Here is a 22,941-nt window from a genome sequence, read left to right as displayed (position 1 = left end):
GAGCCAGCTTCCTACATTGGTGCAGAACCATATTTCTCCATTCTTGAATGCAACTTCGTGCAACATTAAAAAAAATAGCTACCGGCACTCCTACACACCCACAGAGAGTGGTAGAGGGAGCCACTGCTCACTGAGCATTCATCTGCTCTTAAGAGAAGATAAGCAAATATTGAATGGGATTAGAGCATCAATGATAAGTGCCAGAAAAATGTGTGCACAGATTCTCAAAAAAGTGTAAAAACATGTTTAAATGCTTACTCATTTTATCTCACAGACTGAAGAAAGGAGAAAGTAAGAAGGCAGGGAAAGCTCTGCATTAGCTTTACAATGACTCATTCTTCAGATCTGAGACAGCAAAACGTAGCTAATACTGCAGGTGCACCTAGGGCTGGATTCACAAAGTATCCTTGTGTAAGTGGGCATACTACTGAAAATTCAGCAGAAAGTCTAGAATAACTTGGAAAAAGCCAGACCAGTTCATAGAATAATCTTTGGGCCAATACTGAAAACCATGTCTTCTATGTCCCAACCAGAGTCGTGTGCTCAAGGTGCACCTGCCTGATGAACCAGTGATTGTAAAAAGAGGTTGAAACTTGAGACTAGATTGCCTTTATATGCATAGGTTTCAGGCAAAATACATCTACTCAGAAGATAACCCACATAAGGCATGAAGAAAGATATGTCATTGATATAATAACAACATTCTTATCATATGGAAAAGCATTAAATATCTGAAAAAACTGTTTTTTAATCAATTAATCTAACAGATCCCTTTCCAAAATTTCCATTAACTATTTTTAATCTGATATTTACAAGCACTAAGGGTAAATTATCAACCAAAACTTTCCAAAAGACCATACAACGACTGATTTTGATGATCTGCTGAGATTTGACATCCTAGGGCCTCAGTGGTCACAGGCCCTCACCACCTCCCATCCGAGGCCTTAACCTCCCTTGACCAGGCCATCTAGAACGTTGCCACATGGATCACCAACAGCGCAGACAGAGTCGCCCAGAAAAACCTACAAAATCCAACAAGACCTCCAAACATGCCAGCTGGTATACCACAGAACTGAGGACCACCAAGGGCAACTGGCATCAAAAGGAGAAATGATGGCGCACCACTAAAAACCCCACCCACAGAGCAGGAACTCTTGAAAATAGTCAAAGAATTCTCCAACCCGACAGTCAGAGAGAACATCATCCAAGAACTCTACAACTACTTCCATAGCAGGATCACCAACATCTACAACAATTTCCACCTCCAACCCGCCACCATCAAGTCCGACGACCTCAACCAGCCAGCGAACATCAGCCAAACCATCACCACCTGGTCTCCTTTCTCCAAACTGACCACCTCAGCCATCATGTCCTTCATCCAATGCAGGGTGCCCACTGACTCCTGCCCCTACCACCTCTACAACATTGCCAAGAACTCAATCAGCATGCAACTTTCCAGCATCATAAACACCTCCATCTTCACAGCAACCTTCCTGGATGGATGTAGACAGAGAGTCATCATACCCCTCCTAAAGAAAGCCTCCGCCAACCCCAGTGATCTCAAAAATTAATGTCTGATCTCTCTGCTTTCCTACCTGTTCAAAAAACTTGAGAATGCCATCAACCAGCAGCTCACCGAATTCCTGGAACAAAACCACCTACTGGATGTCTCACAATCAGGATTCCATGCCAACCACAGCACTAACACCACGCTGATTGACACTACAAATGACATCAGAGCACTCCTCAACCACGAAGAAACTGCAGCCCTGGTCCTTCTCGACCTCTTTGCGGCATTAGAAACCATCTCCAACAACACCCTCATCAACAGGCTCCACAACATAGACATACAGCAAGACACACTCAAATGAAGCACCTCCTTCATTACAGGATGCACACAGAGCATCCAACTGCCTCCCTTCACCTCCACACATCATATGCGGTGTACCACAAGGATCATCTCTCAGCCCCACCCTGCTCAACATCTACATGACCCCCTTGCAGATGTCGTCAGCTCCCATGAACTCAACATAATCCCCAATGCAGATGACACTTAACTGATCATCCCGCTCACTGTGGACCCCTTCAACACCAAAACCAACTTCTGCAGCGGCATGACCAATGTAGCCAAATGGATGAGAGACAACTCACTCCAACTCAACTCTGACAATCTGAAGTACTGATCTTCAGGAAGAACACATCTGCATGGGACCACAGCTGGTGGCCGGCAGAACTCAGACCGACACCCACACTGATGCACATAACATTGGCATCATCCTACAGCCAACTGACCATGAAACGGCAAGTAAACACAGTCACCTCCTCCTGCTTCCATACACTTTGCATGCTCCACAGAATCTTCAGATGGATCCCAACCAACAGCAGAAAGACCATCACTTAGGCCCTTGTTATCAGTCACCACGACTACAACAACACCATTTCCACCCAGCTCCTCAGAAGACGCCAGACCATACAGAATACTACAGTCAGGCTCATCCTGGTCCTCTCCAAACAAACCCACATTGCCCCCCCCACCTGAGAGACCTTCCCTGGCTCCCCATTCAGAAGAGATGCCAGTTCAAGATCCTCTACAAAGCCCTCCATGACCTAGAACATGCCTACATCAACCATCAACTGAATTTCCACCAACCCTCTAGACACCTGCACTCCTCTTCTCTTGCCCTTGCACACACACCTGCATCCTTTACAGCCGCAGGAGTAGCCGCTCCTTTTCCTACATCGCTGCCAGACCTGGAATGACCTTCCCCTCCAGCTCTGTAGAGCCTACTAGCTACAGACTTCAGAAAAAGACTTAAGACCTGGCTCTTCGAAGGAGACACATCACCCAGGTACCCCTAGGGGTGAAAGTGTTGCGCTTTACAAATGCTGTTTGATTGATTGATATGGCACTGTGCCAAAATATTCCACAGGGCCAATCTTTATGTCTGAAGAGAGATTTTAACAAAATTGATGCTTTTAATACCCAGAGCTAGCATGGAAATTAAAGTATAAAAACTACCCTATATGGTGGGTGTGGCTGAAGCAGCAAAGATGGCAGATGCGTCTTAACGATGCTCCTTTGATCTCCTCCACTATTCGCTACCAGCCGACTTAGCCCTTGTCTCTCTGGACTATTTATCCGAACAAAGGAGGTCTGCCTCCCTGCCATTTCAGCCACTGAGACCATAGGAGGTGGTGTAGGGCCCATCAACAATTACAAGATGGTGCCTGCATGCAGGCACTGAGACAGAGCTGATCCCTGCCTAAGCAGCGAGTGGGCCTCACGTTGGAGGCATATGCAGCTCACGGGATTGGGTGAGAGGGGGCTTATGAGGGACTTGCGGACCTGGGGGCTCTCACCGAGCAGGTCTGCTGTATACCTGACCGGGTCCTAACCGGGTCCTCGACTATGCCCTAGTGTATGCGGACGCTGCTCCTGACCCGCGAGTTGCTTTGAGGCTACAGCCTCACCCTCTGTCTGCTCCCCAGGTGAGGCCCATGGAAAAGGCTGCCCCGGTGGCTGAGCTGAGCCGTTTGCCACACTTGTAACCTAATCTAGCTGATTAATGTTTCACCTACATTTGGCCCTCCACTTTGTACTAACTGACACCTCGTGAGGAGCGTCTTAGAACTACTTTACTTTTAAGCCTCTGCTACACTCACAATTTGTGACCTCCCTGTTGGAGCTCAGATGGATTTTACTGGGGCCCCCAGCTGCTCTTGCTACCTCCACCAGAGCTGTGAAGTAAGTGGGCCAGAGGTACAATATTTGTTACCCCTTCGTATGCCCACCTGGGGCCTGGTGACAAGGGGAACTGGCATCTCTGGGGAGACCCAGGGGGTACAATGTCTGGAAGAAGGGAAGGGGCCTCATCTTTCTATTGTATAATGCTCCTTTTGGCTGCTGGTTTCTACTTCTGCTGCTCGTGTTACCCCTTTTAGACATCTGGGCAAGTGGGCGGAGAGCTGAGACACTCGGCCTCCCCACGGAACTCCGAGACGTCTGAGCTTCTGTTGCTCCCGAAGTAAGCTCTGTTGTAACTTATCATTCTTTGCATCTTTGCAGCAGCAAGTGGCCCTGCACCACCCTACATATGGCAGTATGGGGAAAGACAAGGCCCCATTGGCAAGAGCCAGGTCAAAAATTGACTAATTCACTAAATGCCTCTCTGACTCTACTAACGGCAGGTGGCCGGAGATCAGTGCTCAACACACCTGGTAGCCACAGATGTCGCCCAAATCCTGCAGGTTATTCAAAACTCCAGAGAAGCCCTCGAGTCAAGAATCTGTGATGTAGGCACCGACGTCGTACACTTTCATCAGGACCTTCGCAGTGTGGCTGGGAGAGTCATTGAGGTGGAGGGTAGATTTTTCACCCTTGAAGACGATTCGACAGACCACAAGGCAAAGGCAAATGCATTACTTTCAACTATTCGCACCCTTGAAATTAGGGCAGAGGACGATGAAAATCGCTCTTGTCATGGCAGCCTGCATTTTGTTGGCCTCCCCAAGTGGGTCGAAATCACCCACCCAGAGGCTTTTGTTGAAAACTGGCTTAAATCTTGGATCCCAGAGGAGGTTTTATTGTCCTGGTTCATGGTTGAACGGGTGCAACGATCCCTGACACAGGGGCCTCCCAAGGAGCACCTGCACGTCCTATAATTGCCAAAATACAGAACTTTCAAGACCAGGATGTCATCCTCCTATCAGGCACGTATTTATGACAAACTTCACTTCCAGTCAACTCACGTTATGATCTTTCCAAACTACACAAAATCCATTCGGAAACAATATGAATCTTTTGATGCCATCAAGCAGAAGCTCAGAGTGATGTCTCTCCAGTATATGCTGCTCTTCCCCGCATGGCTGAAAGTCATCCACAGGTCTCGCTCCCACTTTTTTGACAGCAAAAAGGTGACATGGGAGTGGGTGACCAAACAATGAACCCTTAGATGTTATGAGCCCCTAAATCACACCACTGAGGTGGGCCACGGGCCACGGCCCACCACACCCAGATGTAACTTGTTCCCACAGCCGTGAGTGCCCTAAATCCAAGGGAGGACAAGGAAGGTGCCGTAAACACACCCCTGAGTCCTTGGATACAGAGCCTGGCCATTCTCAGCCTGCAGACAAGATGCTCCCTGCCCCCCCCCCCCCCCAGCGCCTGATGGAGCTTCACGGTCTATTAGGTCAGATACTTCTGATGGGGGAGCCTCCACCAGGGGCCACTGTAAAGTCCCAATACTGTTTGTTTTCCTCTTCTGGCCCTGGATCCAGGGTGTGTTCTGACTGCTGGCAAGCAGATCCTGCATAGGAGGAGGTCCACTTTAATTACCCCATAATGTGTTTCATAACTCTGTTGAGGGGTGTTGGGTGACAGATGCTTCTGTGGTGAAAGTGTGGGAAGGGGGGTTGTTGGGTATTCTTGGGATTTTTTCTGCATGAGTTGGTTCTTTTCATTATGATTGCTACCATGTTTGCCTCACACTGTTTACCTCACCCATTGTGGCGGACCCTCTTGACCCTCTGTGCCTTCCCCAAAGCAGAGCTCAGTCTTATTTGATGGAATGTCAACAGCCTCCTGGACCACATCAAGTGTACGGCGGTCCTTAGATTTCTTAGGCATCACCAGCCGGGCACTGTTGCAGGAGACTCAACTTTTAGTCCAATCCTGTATAGCTACAGTTATTACTGTGTTTATCATTCAGCTTTTAGCAGGGGCTCCAGAGGGGCAGTGATACTGCTTCATAAACATTTCCCATTGGTGGTCACACAGATCATTCACGACTCCCACGGCTGCTTTGTTGGGCTGGTTGGGACAATACAGAGGAAGCCTTACAATATTCTGAGTGATTCTATCCCCCCACCTACACAAACAAACCTTCAGGGACGTCACTGAGGTGGTTGCTGCACTATTACATGGGGCACCACTATCACGGGGGAATTTTAACGCCACCCCAGACCCAGACATGGATGTCTCTGCCCCTCTCTCACCCAACCATTGAGTTCTGTCAAAGTCCTTGTGCCCTGGATGGATTCATTGGGATCGTGCAACATTTGGCAGGTGAGGCATCCATGAGAAAAGGCATACACCCATACTTCCGCATCTATGAACACCCTCTCTCGAATTGACCACTTGTTTCTCCTAGCCACGGATGTGACCTCCAACTTGGCTGCTAGTCTGCTTCCCTGCTGGATCTTTAACCACTCCCCCATACTACTTCAACTTGGGGCTTCAATGCTGCTAGAAGACCCATGTGCACTCTTAATGCCTGGTTCCTCATGGACGACAGCATTCTCAACCACCTGTCGGAAGAGCTGCATTCCTATTTCGAGAATAACAAAGGCACAGTCCAGAACGCTCCTGTGTAGACTGGCCACCAAAGGCACAGGCTCCCACATGATTCCCTCCATTGATGATTCACTGGGGTCCTCAGTTAATACCCCAGAGGAAATTGTGAGTGTATTCGTAGACTGCTATGAAGGACTCTATGCCTATCAGCCGAGGCCTGTCCGCGAGCTCACCTAAACCCTATTGCTTGATTTTCCCCTGCACCATTTTACTCGAGTCCAACAGGCGGCGCTGGAATCTCCAATCACTCAGAATGAGGTCCTCGCTCCAATTCGTGATCTGTAGACCGGCAAGACCCCAGGCCCAGTTGGTTTCCCTTTTGAATACTACTCCAAGCTTCGGGATATTGTTGCCCCACATCTGCTTTGACTGTATAAGGAGGCAGGGAAATATAGTTCATTTTCTCCAGATCTTGACCTTGCAACCAACATGGCCATACCAAAATAGAATCCTCCAATGACCAGCTATACCTCCTATCTCCCTTTCTCACTGATCTACACTGATGTTAAACTTAACGGCAAGATCTTGGCGAATAGATTTCAACAATTTCTTAGTTTACCTGATCCACCTGGATCAATGTTGCTTTATGCCTAACCGCAGCACCAGACTGTGTATCCGTTGTGTCCACATAGCTGTGGCTCATGCCAGTGACATCAGGGATGGGGTTGCTTTGCTGCTTGTGCTTGGAAAAAGCCTTTGACACTGTGAATTGGGGCTATCTTGATTTGGTGTTGCTGAACATGGGCTTTGGTGTCAGGTTTTGCAGTCTGGTTTCCCTCCTTTACTCACGTCCCTCGGCACAGGTGCTCGTCAATGGTGTGCTTTATCGTGAGTTTCCAATCAGATGCAGGACTAGACAACGTTGCCCTCTTTCATTGCTAATCTTAGCTCTGGCTATAGAAACCCTGGCAGGAATCATCCATTGGCATACCCAGATGCTGGGTTGGAGATGGAGTGAGATGCTGGAGGACAGATTGAACCTTTATGCAGTTGCCATTCCTCAGACGTCGGACCAACGTGTGTTGGAAATTCTGCGACGCTTAGAGGATACCTGCTGGCTTTTGGTGAACCAGTGGGAAATCAATCTTGGTTCCTCTGTGAGATTATGCTGTGCTTAATCGGCAGTCCGATATACTGATCTATCATCTCAGCTTCACGTACTTGGGGGTCCACATAACAATGATGACAGAGCTCATGCATACTTTTAATCATGCCCCCCTCATCAGGGTGACTAAATCCAATCTCACTGCCTAGTCCACCGTCCACCTTAAAATTCTGGGGTAGGCTGCGCTCATAAAAACTATATGTATATATGTAACTTCCCGCCCCATATTCCGAACACCTGGTTTACTGAAATCGGGGCAAATCTTCAGTCCTTCCTCCGGATGGGTCGCCCCCCACACATTGCTCTTGCTAAATGCGGCTGAGCTGTTGATGATGTGGCCTGGGAGCAGTGGATATCAATTTGTATTACTGGGCATCCCAGCTCCTGGTTATTAATGACTGGATGACTGGGTGACGGAATGACCCAGCATGCCAGCTCAAGTTAACTCGTCTACGTTTGGACAGAATGGTGCATTATCTCTATGCCTGACCTGTCCCCCTTACTACTCCAGTTTTCCAGGTGTGGCGGGCAGAGAATAGATGTATTGACTGGGATAAGAAACTGACCCAGCAAACTCCCCTATGGAGGGGACACTGGTTAGAGCAAATGGCACAGCTAAAGAGATTACAACACTGAGACCTGATTAGGGTTATGGTGCTGGTGGACGTGTGGTAGGGTTCTCACATGCACTCATTGGCAGACCTACAGGCCCACTTCCAAGTTTTGCATACCCAATTTCATAAATACCTGCAGTTGAGACACGCATTTGGACATTAAAAGGCATAATTAACTGAAGTACATAAATTTAGTCTCCTGTTTGTGAGGTTGTTGATGGGTGGATTGGGTCGTGGGGGGATTTCCCAGCTCCACCACTCCCTAGTTTGTAGTGCCCGAGACACTGGATCAGCTCCGGCGGAAGTGGTGAGTTGGTGACCAGGAGGAGGTGGGATGGCGGGATCTCATTATCTCTGCATGGCTAGGATTAATCCAGTTAATCTATCTGCACCTAACCTACATGACACCCTAAAGACTCTGACATGCGGGCATTTTCCCCAAACCTAACTGCACCCAAGGCCCCTTCCCTGGTGCGGATTTTTTCAATATAGTGTGGCAGTGTCCTGTGATCGCCTAGTAGAGAAGTCAGATTGGCTGTTCCCTTTCTAGAATCCTGGCTAGGTCTGTCACGCTGATGCTGAAGGTAACCCCCTGCATTTTCTAGATGAGCTCAGAGGTGCGAGGGGTGATAGAACATTGGGTGGTCTGGCAGTGCGAGTGGCCAAAAGAGACTTAGCAAATAAATTGAAGTTACCACGACGACCTAGCCTGACAGTGTGGAGAGCAAGCATGAACTGGTGTGCTAAACAGGAAGAGTTGATCTATAGCGCCTTGGGTTGTCCCTAAAAATTCCATAATATTTAGAGCAAATGGTGGGAGTACTATTTCTTGTCCTCTACATTGGAGGTTGAGCCCTTAGGGAATCTGGCTCTTTTGTAATTTGCTGGAGACAGCAAGCGATTGAAATGGTGTGACTTTGACTGGGAAGCAATTCTTTCTTTTAATTTGCTGTTGTATTCTCATCTTCAAAATCAATAAAAAAATATTTTTAATACTACCCATATATAGTACGCAAGTGTCAAGAAAACGTACCAGATTTACCATTGTGAGACACTATTGGAAATCTTTATGAAACCTAAAAACGATAGAATCTTCTGTGTAGCAAACTCTTTCCAAATTGCAAATGATGTGTAGCAAATTATAAAAATGAACTGCCATATGGTGGATACTGGCCATTTCACTTTAGGACCTCCATTGCTTACTTTCAAAAAGGGCAACCCATAAGGGACATTCTGGTTCATATTCACCTGAACCAGTGGGTTGGGGTTCGAAGTTCCTGTGGATGGTGGAGATCTTGTTGTGGTAGTGGTTCGTTAGAACATCGCAGAAAGCCTGTGAAGGAGGGAGTGTGTTCTCAGTGGCCGTTAGGTAGCAGAACTCTCTTACGATGCTGAAGTGTTTTTTAGGGTGGTTGGGGCTTGCTTTGTTGCGGTCTGCTAGGGCGTCTTTTTTTGTGTCTTTGAGTCATTTGTGGTATTTGTTGAAGGCTGACTTGAAGGTGGTTTGGTCTGTGGTGTCGCTGATGATACGTCATCTTCCCTCCGGTTATTTGCAGCTGCGTTTCATTGTACTGTGTTCTAGTGTGTACCAGCTGGCTTGTGTGGTGGGTCTGCGGGTCATGGCTGGTTTAATGTGGGCAACTAGGTTGACGGTGTTGGTGATCCAGGTGATGAGGTTCTAGCCAGCTTGTTCAAGGTTGGTAGCTGGGTTGGGCTGGTTGATGTTGATGGTGTCCATCCATTGGGTCTGTGTCCCTTTGTTCCAGGTGCAGAAGGAGGCGGTGGGGGGGGGGGGGGGGCTGGTGGTGGTCCGCTGTGATCCTGCAATGGTGAATTGGATGATGGAGTGGCAATTCAGGTGAGTTCTGTGGAATGGCTGTATTACACGCTGTCGCTGGATGTGAAGATCTGGTCCAGTGTGTGTCCAGCCCTGTGGTTGGGGTTTCTGACCATCTGGGTGAGAATGATATTGACCAGGTGTTGAGGTAGCTATGTTGGGGTTGGAGGAGGCATTAAACCAGGTCTCTGTGATGAAGATCACATAGGGGTTGAGGGTGAAGATGGTGTCCCAGACTTTGGTGGCATGTTTGCAGAATATTGGGCATTGAGTAGGAGGTATCAAAGTGGCTCCAGGGTGGTCGCGGTCAGCAGAGTGGGAGTGGGTGAAGAGACAGTGGTGGCAAGTGAACAGTCCTGCTGCGGGACAAGAAAATGTGAGGCAGCAAATGTGTTTATGTCTGGGGTCCAGGGCTCGGAGTTCTCCTGAGGAGAATCTGTGGGTGACCGGAAGGCCAGAGTTCCTGGAGTTGGGCGTGGTCCAGCTGCAGAAGTGCACAGATGGGCCTACCTTTGGTGCGCCTTCAGATCACAAGCCGCATGCCCGCTGCATGCATCCGCTAGTGTGTAGTCATGCTGTGACCTCCATTAAGAAGGTCCTGGGAGGTGGGACAATTGCTGGGAGGCTGTGAGTTGGGCTGGCAGGTGGGCGAGGGAAAACCAATGGGTATCGTGAAGGTGGCAGGGGGAAAATGACAGAGCAATAAAATACAATCAAGCAAAATGAGCACAAAAAAAGAAATCTAACAAATTGAGTGCACAATGGGCAACACAAAACCAAAACAACAGGGAACAAAACAAGGCAAAGCAATAGAGGCAGCAAGGGGAGCAGGACCCGGGTACCTGATCAATGGGGTCGTGCAGCAACCTTCATTAGGTAGTCCTGGGAGATGGGAGGGTCACTAGGAGGCTATGGGCGAGGCAGGTGGGAGGGAAAAGCAGCGGGAATCGAGCGGGTGGTGGGACAAACAGCAAAGTAATAGAAAAAACAATCACAAAAAATCAGCACAAAAACGAAATCTAACACGAGCGTACTATGGGCAACACAAAAGAAAACAACAGGGAACAAATCAAGGCAAGGCAATAGAGGCAGCAAGGGGAGCAGGACACGGGGACCCGTATACTCAAAAAAGATTTCTAAGAATTTGGAGCCTGTTGGAAATTGTATACCCCACCCGATATTGAGCATGACCTGATTATGAAGCATGCCACCTTGGTGGAAGAAGGTCAGTGCTCCTGGGACTTGCTACATGGTGATATGGTAACACTTTCTTGTAATTCTTAGTGTGCATTTTCCTGATACTTATTTCTACATGTAATGAGACACAATGTAAATTTGTTCTAATATACAGTGAATTTCACTTGATGTTTGAATTATATTTTCCCTTCAACGTGTAATTCACTGCCGTACTCTGTGCTTTCCTCTTAGTCTCTAGAGTGGACACACAAAAGAATCCTCTTCCATATCATTTACTGCTGGCCCTCACACTGGGATGTCTTATCTGGGCTTTGATTGATCCGCAACCTATTGTCTCAAGTCCCATTATCTATAACTGATTTGCATATTGAGTCTCTTGAAACTCGGCCATCATTGTTTTGCTCAGCTATTTTGACATAATTCGATGCACGCCTCTTTCTCCACCAGGAGACACTGTTTTCAATGATGAAAGTACACACAAACCGCACGAGCAGGGAGTCTGCACACATGAGGAATAATTATAACATTTGCTGTTGTAAAAACAGTAGGTGATAGGTTGAAATCTACAAGAAGCAACCAAACGCTGTTTATGAACTTTCTGCCTGGTTGCTTTAATTACAAATAACACGGTAAATACACGCACTTGAAAACAATGGATTAAGCAACACAAAGTACGAAATTCATTAACACACGTGTAGTGTTTAAGCCTTTAGGATTAAATTCAATAAAACACCTGTTGATTCTGTTTTCACTAGCTAATCAAAGATGGCTTTCCAGCTGGCATTTCACAACAGGGCCGGATATCTGCATTCAAACAGTTTACATTACCAACTCTTCTGTAAGACCTTTTCCGCGTGCCTTTCTGATCCCTACTGTACTTCCCCTGGTCCTGGTTTTGCTGGCCAGCCACCAGCATATATTGTATTCCTGCGAGAGTAAGCATTAATCAACTAACTAATGCAGATGAAAATCTATTGTGAACGGTACTGGATTGCCTAAGCAAGACTATTGAAGATACCTGGGTGCAAAACTGTTGTATGCACTCACTATTCACATAGTAGTAGGGACAGCAGACACTTCTGTGGCCCCTTCTGTTAAACCAGTTGCACAAACTCACATTTCACATCTGTGCAATGCAAAAGAGACAGTCCCTCATTTGCAAGAGAGGGTGTTCCTGCTCCATGAGGTAATGCATTTGGTTAGTGTCTATCCCATAGTACAGACACAGGCTTGTGGGCAAATTGTGCACCACTTAGTAAGAGAAGATGCAATCACAAACTTCATCGCACTGTGGGGCTGAGGTAATTCCTACCCACACCCCCTCCAAAGGCAGACTAGCTCTGACCAATGTGAAAGAGGAAGCAGCGGTTTATACCACCACTCTACCTTTTACTGAAGTTCTCTGTCCAGCACATGTGTTAACTGAGAAAGGGGAGCAAGAGTTTAGTTAAGGTCACTAGGATAAAAGGTCAGATCCTGACTGAAGGTTGCTGGGCCATGGGCAATTGGAAATCCTTCTGAGGGGGATGAGTGGAAACTAAGATTTGGCACCAATGACTCCTACACTGTCAGTCTCCAGTGCTAGCAAGATGCTTATTTCGTTTTTATGGTCATTGTAGATGTCCTTTAATGATGTCAATAGTTAGCACCACTTGCTGTATTAAAGTATGTAATTTGCCATATATTGGAAAAGTACATTTTTCATGCATGTCATTCTGAGTTCTTCATTAGATCTGAAATTGAGCGCAAAAAGCATTCGTGCCCAATTTAAGATTACAAGTTGACCACAACTTGACTCAGTTCTAGGGTTTTGTCCAGACAAACTCTTCCAAATATTTTCTGTAGGATATTGCTTAGCCTAATCAATGTGCAAAGAGGAATAACATCTAGTATTACCTGTTAGACACATTCTCTTCCTGAGAGGTCAGAGTTAGATGTAAAAAACATTGGTGCGTGTTGCCAAAACTTCCCCAGAATGTTTTTTTAACTGATTTTACCAGCGACCTCAGAATGACGAGTGTTGGACTTGGCCCTTCTGGCAGGTTCCCCCCTGAACTTTTTGCTTATATTGGTGACCTGGTGGTAGTGATTTTTGCTTTCTGCGCACTTTCCCTGTGTCCCAGAGTAAAGTGCGTGCGCCCTCTGAGTGCATGTGGTGAGATAGGCCTGCCCTCCCATAGGAATGCATGGGGAATGTATGTGTCCCTGGTAGTTCCTGATGCATGGTGTGTGCAGGGTCGAGTCTGGTATGTGCGGACTCGTGTGAGTAAATGCTGCGCGATGATGTGTGCGGCGTGCATGTAGCTAGTGTGGAAGTGCCACTTCTAGACGCTGGCATAAATGTGCAGTGACTGCCTGTCGCGTGATTGGCTGGCTGAGGTCATGTGACAGCTATGGAATCCCCAGAGTCAGGATGGGTCTGCCACGGTGGTGAATGGAGAGAGCTGCATGTGGATGAGTGGGAGGAGTACACCTAGGACCTGAATAGGGCTGGCCTTTCCACACACAATGCTGGCTCCGCCCCCTGTGGTGCGACTGATGACCCTGGCCTGCTCTCTGAATAGGGAGAGGGGCTGAGCAAAACAAAGTGCTCAGGAACCAGTTGTATCTGGTTCGCCCCTTCCCTGCACATTTGAGAACAAAGGGATTTGGTGTTTAAAAGAGGGGCTGTGACCCCAAGAAAATCTTCTTGTTCTAACTCGAATCTACCAGGGGCGTGCTGCTGCTGGGGCCCAGGGGAAGGCTTGCCTCCCTGGGCCCTGCCCAGCCCCTGGATACCTGGAGGACTTTCCCTTGCTGGGGGCTGCTTTGCTCCATCTTCTGATGCCCAGGACTGCTTAGAACTTTTCCCCTTTGCCAAGGCTTGTTACAGCCTGCCAAGAGCCCTGGGAGCGCGTGGGCCTCACAGCACGGCGCTGCACGACGAGCAAGAGAGAGGGAATCCCCAGCGTAGGGATTCCCCCATGATGCGTGCTTTCGCGGGTGCCCACCCCGCTTATTTGATCGTTAATAGCGGGAGCCTACTCCGCTTTATGTTAAGTATATGCAGGTGCCCACCCTGCGTCTTCGTTTTGATCTCCTACGTCGCGGGTGCCCACCCCGCGACTTTGCCCGTGATGATCGCGGGTGCCCACCCCACATGGCCGCCTGTTGTCTTGGCTCGCGGGAGCCCACCCCGCTTATTGCCTTATCTCCATGGCGGGAGCCCACTCCACTTACTTGTGCATCGCGGGTGCCCACCCCGCATCTGAGCCGTGATGAAGGAGTCACCTCCGTGGCCCGAGCCGCGCATTGGATTCCCTCCGGGCCGCTGCCCAGCGCGACCCGGAAGGCAGGGACTCCGTGGGTGGGGCTTCCGGGTCGAGGGAAGCCCCGCGAGAGGAGAGTCCGCGCCAGCAGTAGGAAAGAAGACGGAGAGGACGTTAGCCTACCCCGCCTCCCCGAGTGCCCCTGCAGAGTCCCGGGTCCCAGGAGGGGGCCCGGGTGAAGTAGACGACGCCGCAGAGGGGAGACGCCGCCTCCCAGGCAAACGGTGAGTGCGGGCGTCCCCCTCCTCTGCTACGTGCAGAGTTTTCTTTATTAAATCCCCACAGGCTCCAACGCGGGCCGCATTGTTGTATTGAGCCCAGTGAGGCTCCAGTTGGTTAGAGAAAACGAGCCCCGAGAAGGCTCCGACCGAGGGGCACATGGTTTGAAGAGCCTGCGAGGCTCGCGAGTTCCCCGAAGCGGGACTCCCACTCTGGGTGCATTATTTCTCGAGCCTAGAGGGCTCCAAACTACGGGGGCATTATTCTCTTGAGTCCCTGAGCAGGACTCCAACGTTTGGGGAGACATCCTTCTTCTCGAGCCCACGAGGCTCCAAGGGGGCATAATAGTTACAGAGCCTAGGTGGCTTCAACGTTTGGACAGTATTCCAAGAGCCTAGAGGGCTCCAAGGATTGGCGCAGTTTGTTTTGAAGGGCCATTGAGAGCCCATGCCTTATTTGCCCACCACAGCTGCGCAGCACTTAGTGCCAGCTGCAGCGTTTAGGCCCTGTGCTTGTCCCCAGCTGCCCAGCAAGTAGTGGGCAGCTGCTACGTTTAGGTTTTGGCGCAACCTGGACTATAATGTGATTTTGGTGCTAGGAAATGTACTGTGTAGTATGTTTTGCGCACCCTGTGTTCATGCTTATGGGGTTAGGAAATGTACTGTGTATAGTATGTTTTGCGCACCCTGTATTTCATACCTCTAGATAGGATTTCTGCCTAGGAGGTTGTTTTACCTGGTTAGGTTGGTGTTAGGGAGATGGTACTTCCCTGTGCGATATACGCCCCTAGAGTAGCTATACTTAGGTGGTTAGGTCTAATGCTAGACGGATGAGAAATTGCATAAATGTCTTTATGCCCCTGTGATGGATACAGGATAGGTTTTATACCTGATGCTAGTGTGATGACGTTGAGGTCATTATTGCGCCAGTAGTTACTGGTTGTGTTCTACAGTGCTAATTTGTGTTATGTTCTACATGTACACTTGGTGATTTGTGCTAATTCTGACAGTGGCCCAGGTGGCCCTGTCCCGTGTAATTAGTCCCTTGTAAAATTCTGCCCAGTGCCAGTTGGCACAGTGTAAATTGTGTGAGTATTATCTAATGTGTTTTGGTATAATACAAAGGCTATTTTTATATAATACCTTGTGTGGAGTTTCCTTTGTGGTGGGCCTTGGGTGTTGTTGCTGGGTGCGCGCGCAAACGCTTTACACATTGCCTCCGGGATAAGCCTGACTGCTCGTGCCAAGCTACCAAGGGGGTGAGCAGGGGTTATCTTTGGCGTGTAACTCCCCAGCCCTGACTAGAGTGGTGGTTTCTGCCTGGCTCTGGCGCAAGCCCTAGCCAACCAGAAATCCCATTTCTAACATTGGTGATCAGCGGTGGGATTAGGACTTGCGTTTGCGCAGTACCGCAGCAGCAACTGGCTGCACTACAAAACTCTGCATTTAGATAATCACATGGTATAGGGATTATTGTTCTAAGTTTTTTCTTAAAAGTCATTTCTGTGGAAATGTGTTTCTGGATTCACCAGTAAGGGTGGGATCCAGTGGTGGCAGCAGATGTGTGTCCAGTGCATGTATTCCCATTCCCAGTTCCCGGGGGAATGGTACCTGTGTCACGTGGTGGTCAGGTTGAGAAATCAGGGGCGGTAGAAACTGTCTTACCAGTCTTGGGAGGGGTTTGGGGATGAATGTGTAATGTGCTGGATGAATGTGAATGTCCCATTCCCAGTTCCCGGAGTAATAGTACCTGTGTCACGTGGTGGTCAGGTTGAGAAATCAGGGGCGGTAGAAACTGTCTTACTAGTCTGGGGGGTGTGTGTGTGTGGATGAATGGTGTGAGTCCTCTGAAATAAGGAGCTTGCTGGTTGATTGGGTGTGAGTTCTCTGGGATAGGGAGCTTGCATTGGGGAGTGATTCCAAAAGGAGTGGCTGAGGTGTCTTCCAGCCCAGCGTGGTGGGAGAGGTTCAGAGTAGCCCAGCTAGGTCTCGGTGTAGGGGCTCACGTCCTGTCTCTGCAGAGAAGGAGTGGGTGGGACTGCGTGTCTCCAGGTGCCTGAAACCCAGTCTCAGGGCCTGGATGGTTTCTTTAGGGAACATCAGGTCGGGGGCCTAGGCTGTACCAATAGGTCATTTGAGGAGGTTCTCCCCGTGTCTAGAGGACGTGGAGTGTCTGTAATCAGAGCTCCAGTAGTCCTGGTGTCTGGCGGTACCGCTCCAGTTGGGAGGGTGCGGAAGTCCAGAGGGAGGGGTGAGAGGGGGAGGGATTCCCTAGTGGGAACCAGTAGGTCAGGGACCAGCCGGGATGGCTGAGTCGCCACTGAGTGACCGTGGTGTCACCACTTCTGTCCTGGGGGTCTGCACGCACTGTCAGATGGACAGGAGGTAGTGAGATCAGCGCCAGGCAGACTGTCACACGACCCATTAGTTATGTGTCACCCTCGTTAAGTCCTGGTTCGCTAGGCATCTGACCAAAGGGTACGTCCCTCGGTTGGGGAGCCAGTAGTCGGTGTTTCCGGATCTGGACGTAAGGGCAGCTGTAGTCCTGAGGGCAGGTGGGGCTCATCTTAAGTGAAGAGACCCTGCTCTACAGTGGAAGGGGGTGCAGAGGGAGGGAGTCCTCACCTCTGACCCTTTGGATCCCAGGTGGTAGACCAGTTGGTGGAGAGAGGTCCTGAACTGGTGGGAGAGTTGTGTTCTGGTGGGTGCTTCCCTGGGAGGGTGCGGAACCCCAGAAGTAGAGGTAGGGTGGGGCATTCTTGCCCGTGACCTCTGGTCAGCCTGAGGGTGCGGACCCTAGGTTGAAGGATCAGTGGTAGTTGGGAACTACACTGAGAGGGAGAGTGGAGAATGGCTTGTATGCCAGGGGTTACTACCCCCCACTCTGGGTTTGGCAAGGAGCAGTGGTATCTGGGTGTCCTAGGGCCTGGTCCTGGCCGTGGACAACTAGGTAGTACCAGTGGGGTAGCCTAGTTGGGCCTGAGTTCTTTTCGGTTGTTTTTTTCAGATGGAACCCTGTTGATTGAGAATGGCGTAGAACCGGAGAGTGTCCCTGCAGTGCGGGCCTGCGTCCGTGTTCTATCGCCCCAAGCAGGGAAGACCATCACCCTGGTGATTGGTCTGCCCTGCGTTTTGGCTGGATGGGGGTTGTGTTGGACTTGGCCCTTCTGGCAGGTTCCCTCCTGAACTTTTTGCTTATATTGGTGACCTGGTGGTAGTGATCTTTGCTTTCTGCGCACTTTCCCTGTGTCCCAGAGTAAAGTGCGTGCGCCCTCTGAGTGCATGTGGTGAGATAGGCCTGCCCTCCCATAGGAATGCATGGGGAATGTATGTGTCCCTGGTAGTTCCTGATGCATGGGGTGTGCAGGGTCGAGTCTGGTATGTGCGGACTCGTGTGAGTAAATGCTGCGCGATGATGTGTGCGGCGTGCATGTAGCTAGTGTGGAAGTGCCACTTCTAGACGCTGGCATAAATGTGCAGTGACTGCCTGTCGCGGGATTGGCTGGCTGAGGTCATGTGACGGGCTAGGGAATCCCCAGAGTCAGGATGGGTCTGCCCCGGTGGTGAATGGAGAGAGCTGCATGTGGATGAGTGGGAGGAGTACACCTAGGACCTGAATAGGGCTGGCCTTTCCACACACAATGCTGGCTCCGCCCCCTGTGGTGCGACTGATGACCCTGGCCTGCTCTCTGAATAGGGGAGGGGCTGAGCAAAACAAAGTGCTCAGGAACCAGTTGTATCTGGTTCGCCCCTTCCCTGCACCTTTGAGAACAAAGGGATTTGGTGTATAAAAGAGGGGCTGTGACCCCATGAAAATCTTCTTGTTCTAACTCGAATCTACCAGGGGCGTGCTGCTGCTGGGGCCCAGGGGAAGGCTTGCCTCCCTGGGCCCTGCCCAGCCCCTGGATACCTGGAGGACTTTCCCTTGCTGGGGGCTGCTTTGCTCCATCTTCTGATGCCCAGGACTGCTTAGAACTTTTCCCCTTTGCCAAGGCTTGTTACAGCCTGCCAAGAGCCCTGGGAGCGCGTGGGCCTCACAGCATGGCGCTGCACGACGAGCAAGAGAGAGGGAATCCCCAGCGTAGGGATTCCCCCATGATGCGTGCTTTCGCGGGTGCCCACCCCGCTTATTTGATCGTTAATAGCGGGAGCCTACTCCGCTTTATGTTAAGTATATGCAGGTGCCCACCCTGCGTCTTCGTTTTGATCTCCTATGTCGCGGGTGCCCACCCGCGACTTTGCCCGTGATGATCGCGGGTGCCCACCCCACATGGCCGCTTATTGCCTTATCTCCATGGCGGGAGCGGGAGCCCACTCTGCTTACTTGTGCATCGCAGGTGCCCACCCCGCATCTGAGCTGTGATGAAGGAGTCACCTCCGCGGCCCGAGCCGCGCATTGGATTCCCTCCGGGCCGCTGCCCAGCGCGACCCGGAAGGCAGGGACTCCGTGGGCGGGGCTTCCAGGTCGAGGGAAGCCCCGCAAGAGGAGAGTCCACGCCAGCAGTAGGAAAGAAGACGGAGAGGACGTTAGCCTACCCCGCCTCCCCGAGTGCCCCTGCAGAGTCCCGGGTCCCAGGAGGGGGCCTGGGTGAAGTAGACGACGCCGCAGAGGGGAGACGCCGCCTCCCAGGCAAACGGTGAGTGCGGGCGTCCCCCTACTCTGCTACGTGCAGAGTTTTCTTTATTAAAGCCCCACAGACTCCAACGCGGGCCGCATTGTTGTATTGAGCCCAGTGAGGCTCCAGTTGGTTAGAGCAAATGAGCCCCGAGAAGGCTCCGACCGAGGGGCACATGGTTTGAAGAGCCTGCGAGGCTCGCGAGTTCCCCGAAGCGGGACTCCCACTCTGGGTGCATTATTTCTCGAGCCTAGAGGGCTCCAAACTACGGGGGCATTATTCTCTTGAGTCCCTGAGCAGGACTCCAACGTTTGGGGAGACATCCTTCTTCTCGAGCCCACGAGGCTCCAAGGGGGCATAATAGTTTCAGAGCCTAGATGGCTTCAACGTTTGGACAGTATTCCAAGAGCCTAGAGGGCTCCAAGGATTGGCGCAGTTTGTTTTGAAGGGCCATTGAGAGCCCATGCCATATTTGCCTACCACAGCTGCGCAGTACTTAGTGCCAGCTGCAGCGTTTAGGCCCTGTGCTTGTCCCCAGCTGCCCAGCAAGTAGTGGGCAGCTGCTACGTTTAGGTTTTGGCGCAACCTGGACTATACTGTGATTTTGGTGCTAGGAAATGGACTGTGTAGTATGTTTTGCGCACCCTGTATTCATGCTTATGGGGTTAGGAAATGTACTGTGTATAGTATGTTTTGCGCAGCCTGTATTTCATACCTCTAGATAGGATTTCTGCCTAGGAGGTTGTTTTACCTGGTTAGGTTGGTGTTAGGGAGATGGTACTTCCCTGTGCGATATACGCCCCTAGAGTAGCTATACTTAGGTGGTTAGGTCTAATGCTAGACGGATGAGAAATTGCATAAATGTCTTTATGCCCCTGTGATGGATACAGGATAGGTTTTATACCTGATGCTAGTGTGATGACGCTGAGGTCATTATTGCGCCAGTAGTTACTGGTTGTGTTCTACAGTGCTAATTTGTGTTATGTTCTACATGTACACTTGGTGATTTGTGCTAATTCTGACAGTGGCCAATGTGGCCCTGTCCCGTGTAAATAGTCCCTTGTAAAATTCTGCCCAGTGCCAGTTGGCACAGTGTAAATTGTGTGAATATTATCTAATGTGTTTTGGTATAATACAAAGGCTATTTTTATATAATACCTTGTGTGGAGTTTCCTTTGTGGTGGGCCTTGGGTGTTGTTGCTGGGTGCGCGCGCAAACGCTTTACACATTGCCTCCGGGATAAGCCTGACTGCTCGTGCCAAGCTACCAAGGGGGTGAGCAGGGGTTATCTTTGCCGTGTAACTCCCCAGCCCTGACTAGAGTGGTGGTTTCTGCCTGGCTCTGGCGCAAGCCCTAGCCAACCAGAAATCCCATTTCTAACAACGACCATATATTTGTATTGTTCTCATAGCAGTGCATCCTTAACCATGATTACTAAAAATTCAAATGTATACAAGACATGTCTCAAAAATGTATAACAGTTGCACACTCTCTCTTAGGCACTTTAGTAGACTTGTAGTTGTATCTAGCCAGCAATTAAAAGTTTGCCTTGACTCTACAAACTCATATGATGCAATCTCCACAGACTTCACTTAGGCACACAAAGAGTCAGGTAAAGGCTTAGAGGACCTCTTGAATGCAGTGAACCAGTTCACATCACGCAGGTTTGATCCTCAGCGGTGCCAGGATAACTTTACACGGGTCTGCTGGGTTCCTTGAAATGGGATTTGGACGATTCATAGAACTAGAACTACTGTAGCGACATACTGAATGCTCACCCTGTATACAGGGGCACTCCATGGTCCTGTGTAGTTTCTTCAGTGTTAGGAGTAGGGGCGAGGGCTCCTTTAGACAAGTTTCTTACTTAGCCTTTGCAGAGGCGTTTTAAGACGAGGGCAAAATGGGCTCTGGCCCAGCTCTGGTCTGCAGAGAAACTTGCCCTGCTGACCTTGATTGATTCTTAAACCAATGTTTTAATGCTGTTTTCCTTTAATTTATTTTTAATGTGGCTGATGTGTAAGAGTCTATTACATATTTTTTATAGGCAAATGTTGTGTTTATATTTCAAGCAATTGTGTTAAGGGAACAATGGTGTTGCCAATGGACTGTGCTGGCAGAACTGACGGAGGCTGAAGCATTGGGTTTCTTTATTAATATTTCCCCCCATATGCTTTGGGCGGAGGTCCTGATTTATAGACCCCCTGGTCCAGCCGACATGTTTCTAAAAGCTCTGGACAATGTTATTGCCCATCTGGCCTTGTGCTATTCTCATTTTATCATCCTCAGCGATTTTATTATTCATGTAGACAACCCAGAAGCAGGGGACATGCTTGAGTTTCTTGATATCATGACACAAAAACATCTTAAACAATTTGTTATGTACCCCACCCACCGAAGTGGTCATATCCTGGATCTAGTATGTTCTAATAGGACATTACTAATGGAGGATCCCCTTCTGGTGATCTAGTTGGACCACTACATGATCAAATTTGCTTGGGAAATGCAGAATAAGCCGATACAGGCCACTAGGGGCAATAGGCAGTGGGGGAAAGCTCTCAATAAGATTGACCCCTGGAATTTAAAAAGGACCTTGCCATGTCTACCCCCTTGCTGCTTGGGGAAATTGAGGAGGCATTAGGCATTTGTAATAGTTGGGTCAATAAAGTGGTTGAACAACTCGCCCCCTCGTGCCCTTTTAAAGGAGGAGGAAACTCCCCCTCGCAGCCCTGGTTTTCTGGCCTTCTAAAACCGGAAAGGCAACATTGCAAGAAGCTAGAACGCAAATGGAGGCAGAAGTACAGCCCAGAGGATAAAGAGATCTTTAAAAAGGTACAAAGCCTCCATTTTAAGAGCAAAAAACCTCTACTATGAGGAGTGCATAGCCAGCTCTGGCATTAACGCCAAAGAAATCTTTGCAATTGTCAAGAGTTGTTTCTCCCCAAAAGCCGAGACTCACTCCAAAGCGGCCTCGGAGGAATGGTGCGATGAATTGGCAGGCTTTTTCATGGTTAAAAGTTCAGTCCATTCAGGCCAACTTTGGTGACATTTATAGTCAGAAGCCTGTGATGGATTTCTCTCCCGCAGGAAACTAAGCTCCCCGGCCTAAAATAGAGGCGTTTGAAGCCATCTCCTTGGAAGATTCCCTCACCACACTAAAAGCACTTAAATCTGGCTCTCCCAACTATCCCCTGAGCTACTTGCAGAAGGATTGGAGGTCTCAATCCTGTGGCTAACATACTGCTAAACCTATCTTTATCCTCAGCTAGGGCACCCTGTGCTTGGAAACAGGCCTTGATTATTCCCTTGCTTAAGAAACCCTCATTGGATCTTTCTCTGCCTTCTAATTACTTTCCCATCTCTCTACTCCCAGCGGTAGTTAAACAAACAATTATCGGGGTTTGTTAAAAGAAATGAGCTCCTTTACTTGGCTCAATCAGGTTTCAGGTCTCTGCACAGCACTGAAACTGCGCTGACTGAAATATTTGAAGCAATAAGGGACACTCTAGCTACGGGGGCAGGCAGCTCTGGTTCTTATGGATTTATCAGCGGCTTTCGATACTCTGCTCCTAGCCCTTCTCCGGGAAATTGGTGTGGATGGACTAGCCTGGAATTGGCTCAAATCCTATCTGGAAGATAGAACCCAATAAATCTGGATTCCTCCTTTTTGAGCCACCCCCCAAAAATTGGAAATCAG

The 22,941-nt window shown here is 49.4% G+C and overlaps 1 protein-coding gene across 4 annotated transcripts in view; it reads right to left on the bottom strand.

Annotated features, from left to right (window-relative positions):
- ADGRB3 (adhesion G protein-coupled receptor B3) overlaps positions 1-22,941 on the bottom strand; it is a 1,641,523-nt gene that overhangs the window by 70,248 nt on the left and 1,548,334 nt on the right. The window lies entirely within an intron of this gene.

This window comes from Triturus cristatus, chromosome 6 (assembly GCF_964204655.1).
Source record: "Triturus cristatus chromosome 6, aTriCri1.1, whole genome shotgun sequence".
NCBI classification, from domain to species: domain Eukaryota; kingdom Metazoa; phylum Chordata; class Amphibia; order Caudata; family Salamandridae; genus Triturus; species Triturus cristatus.
This window is presented reverse-complemented; position numbering and strand designations above follow the sequence as displayed.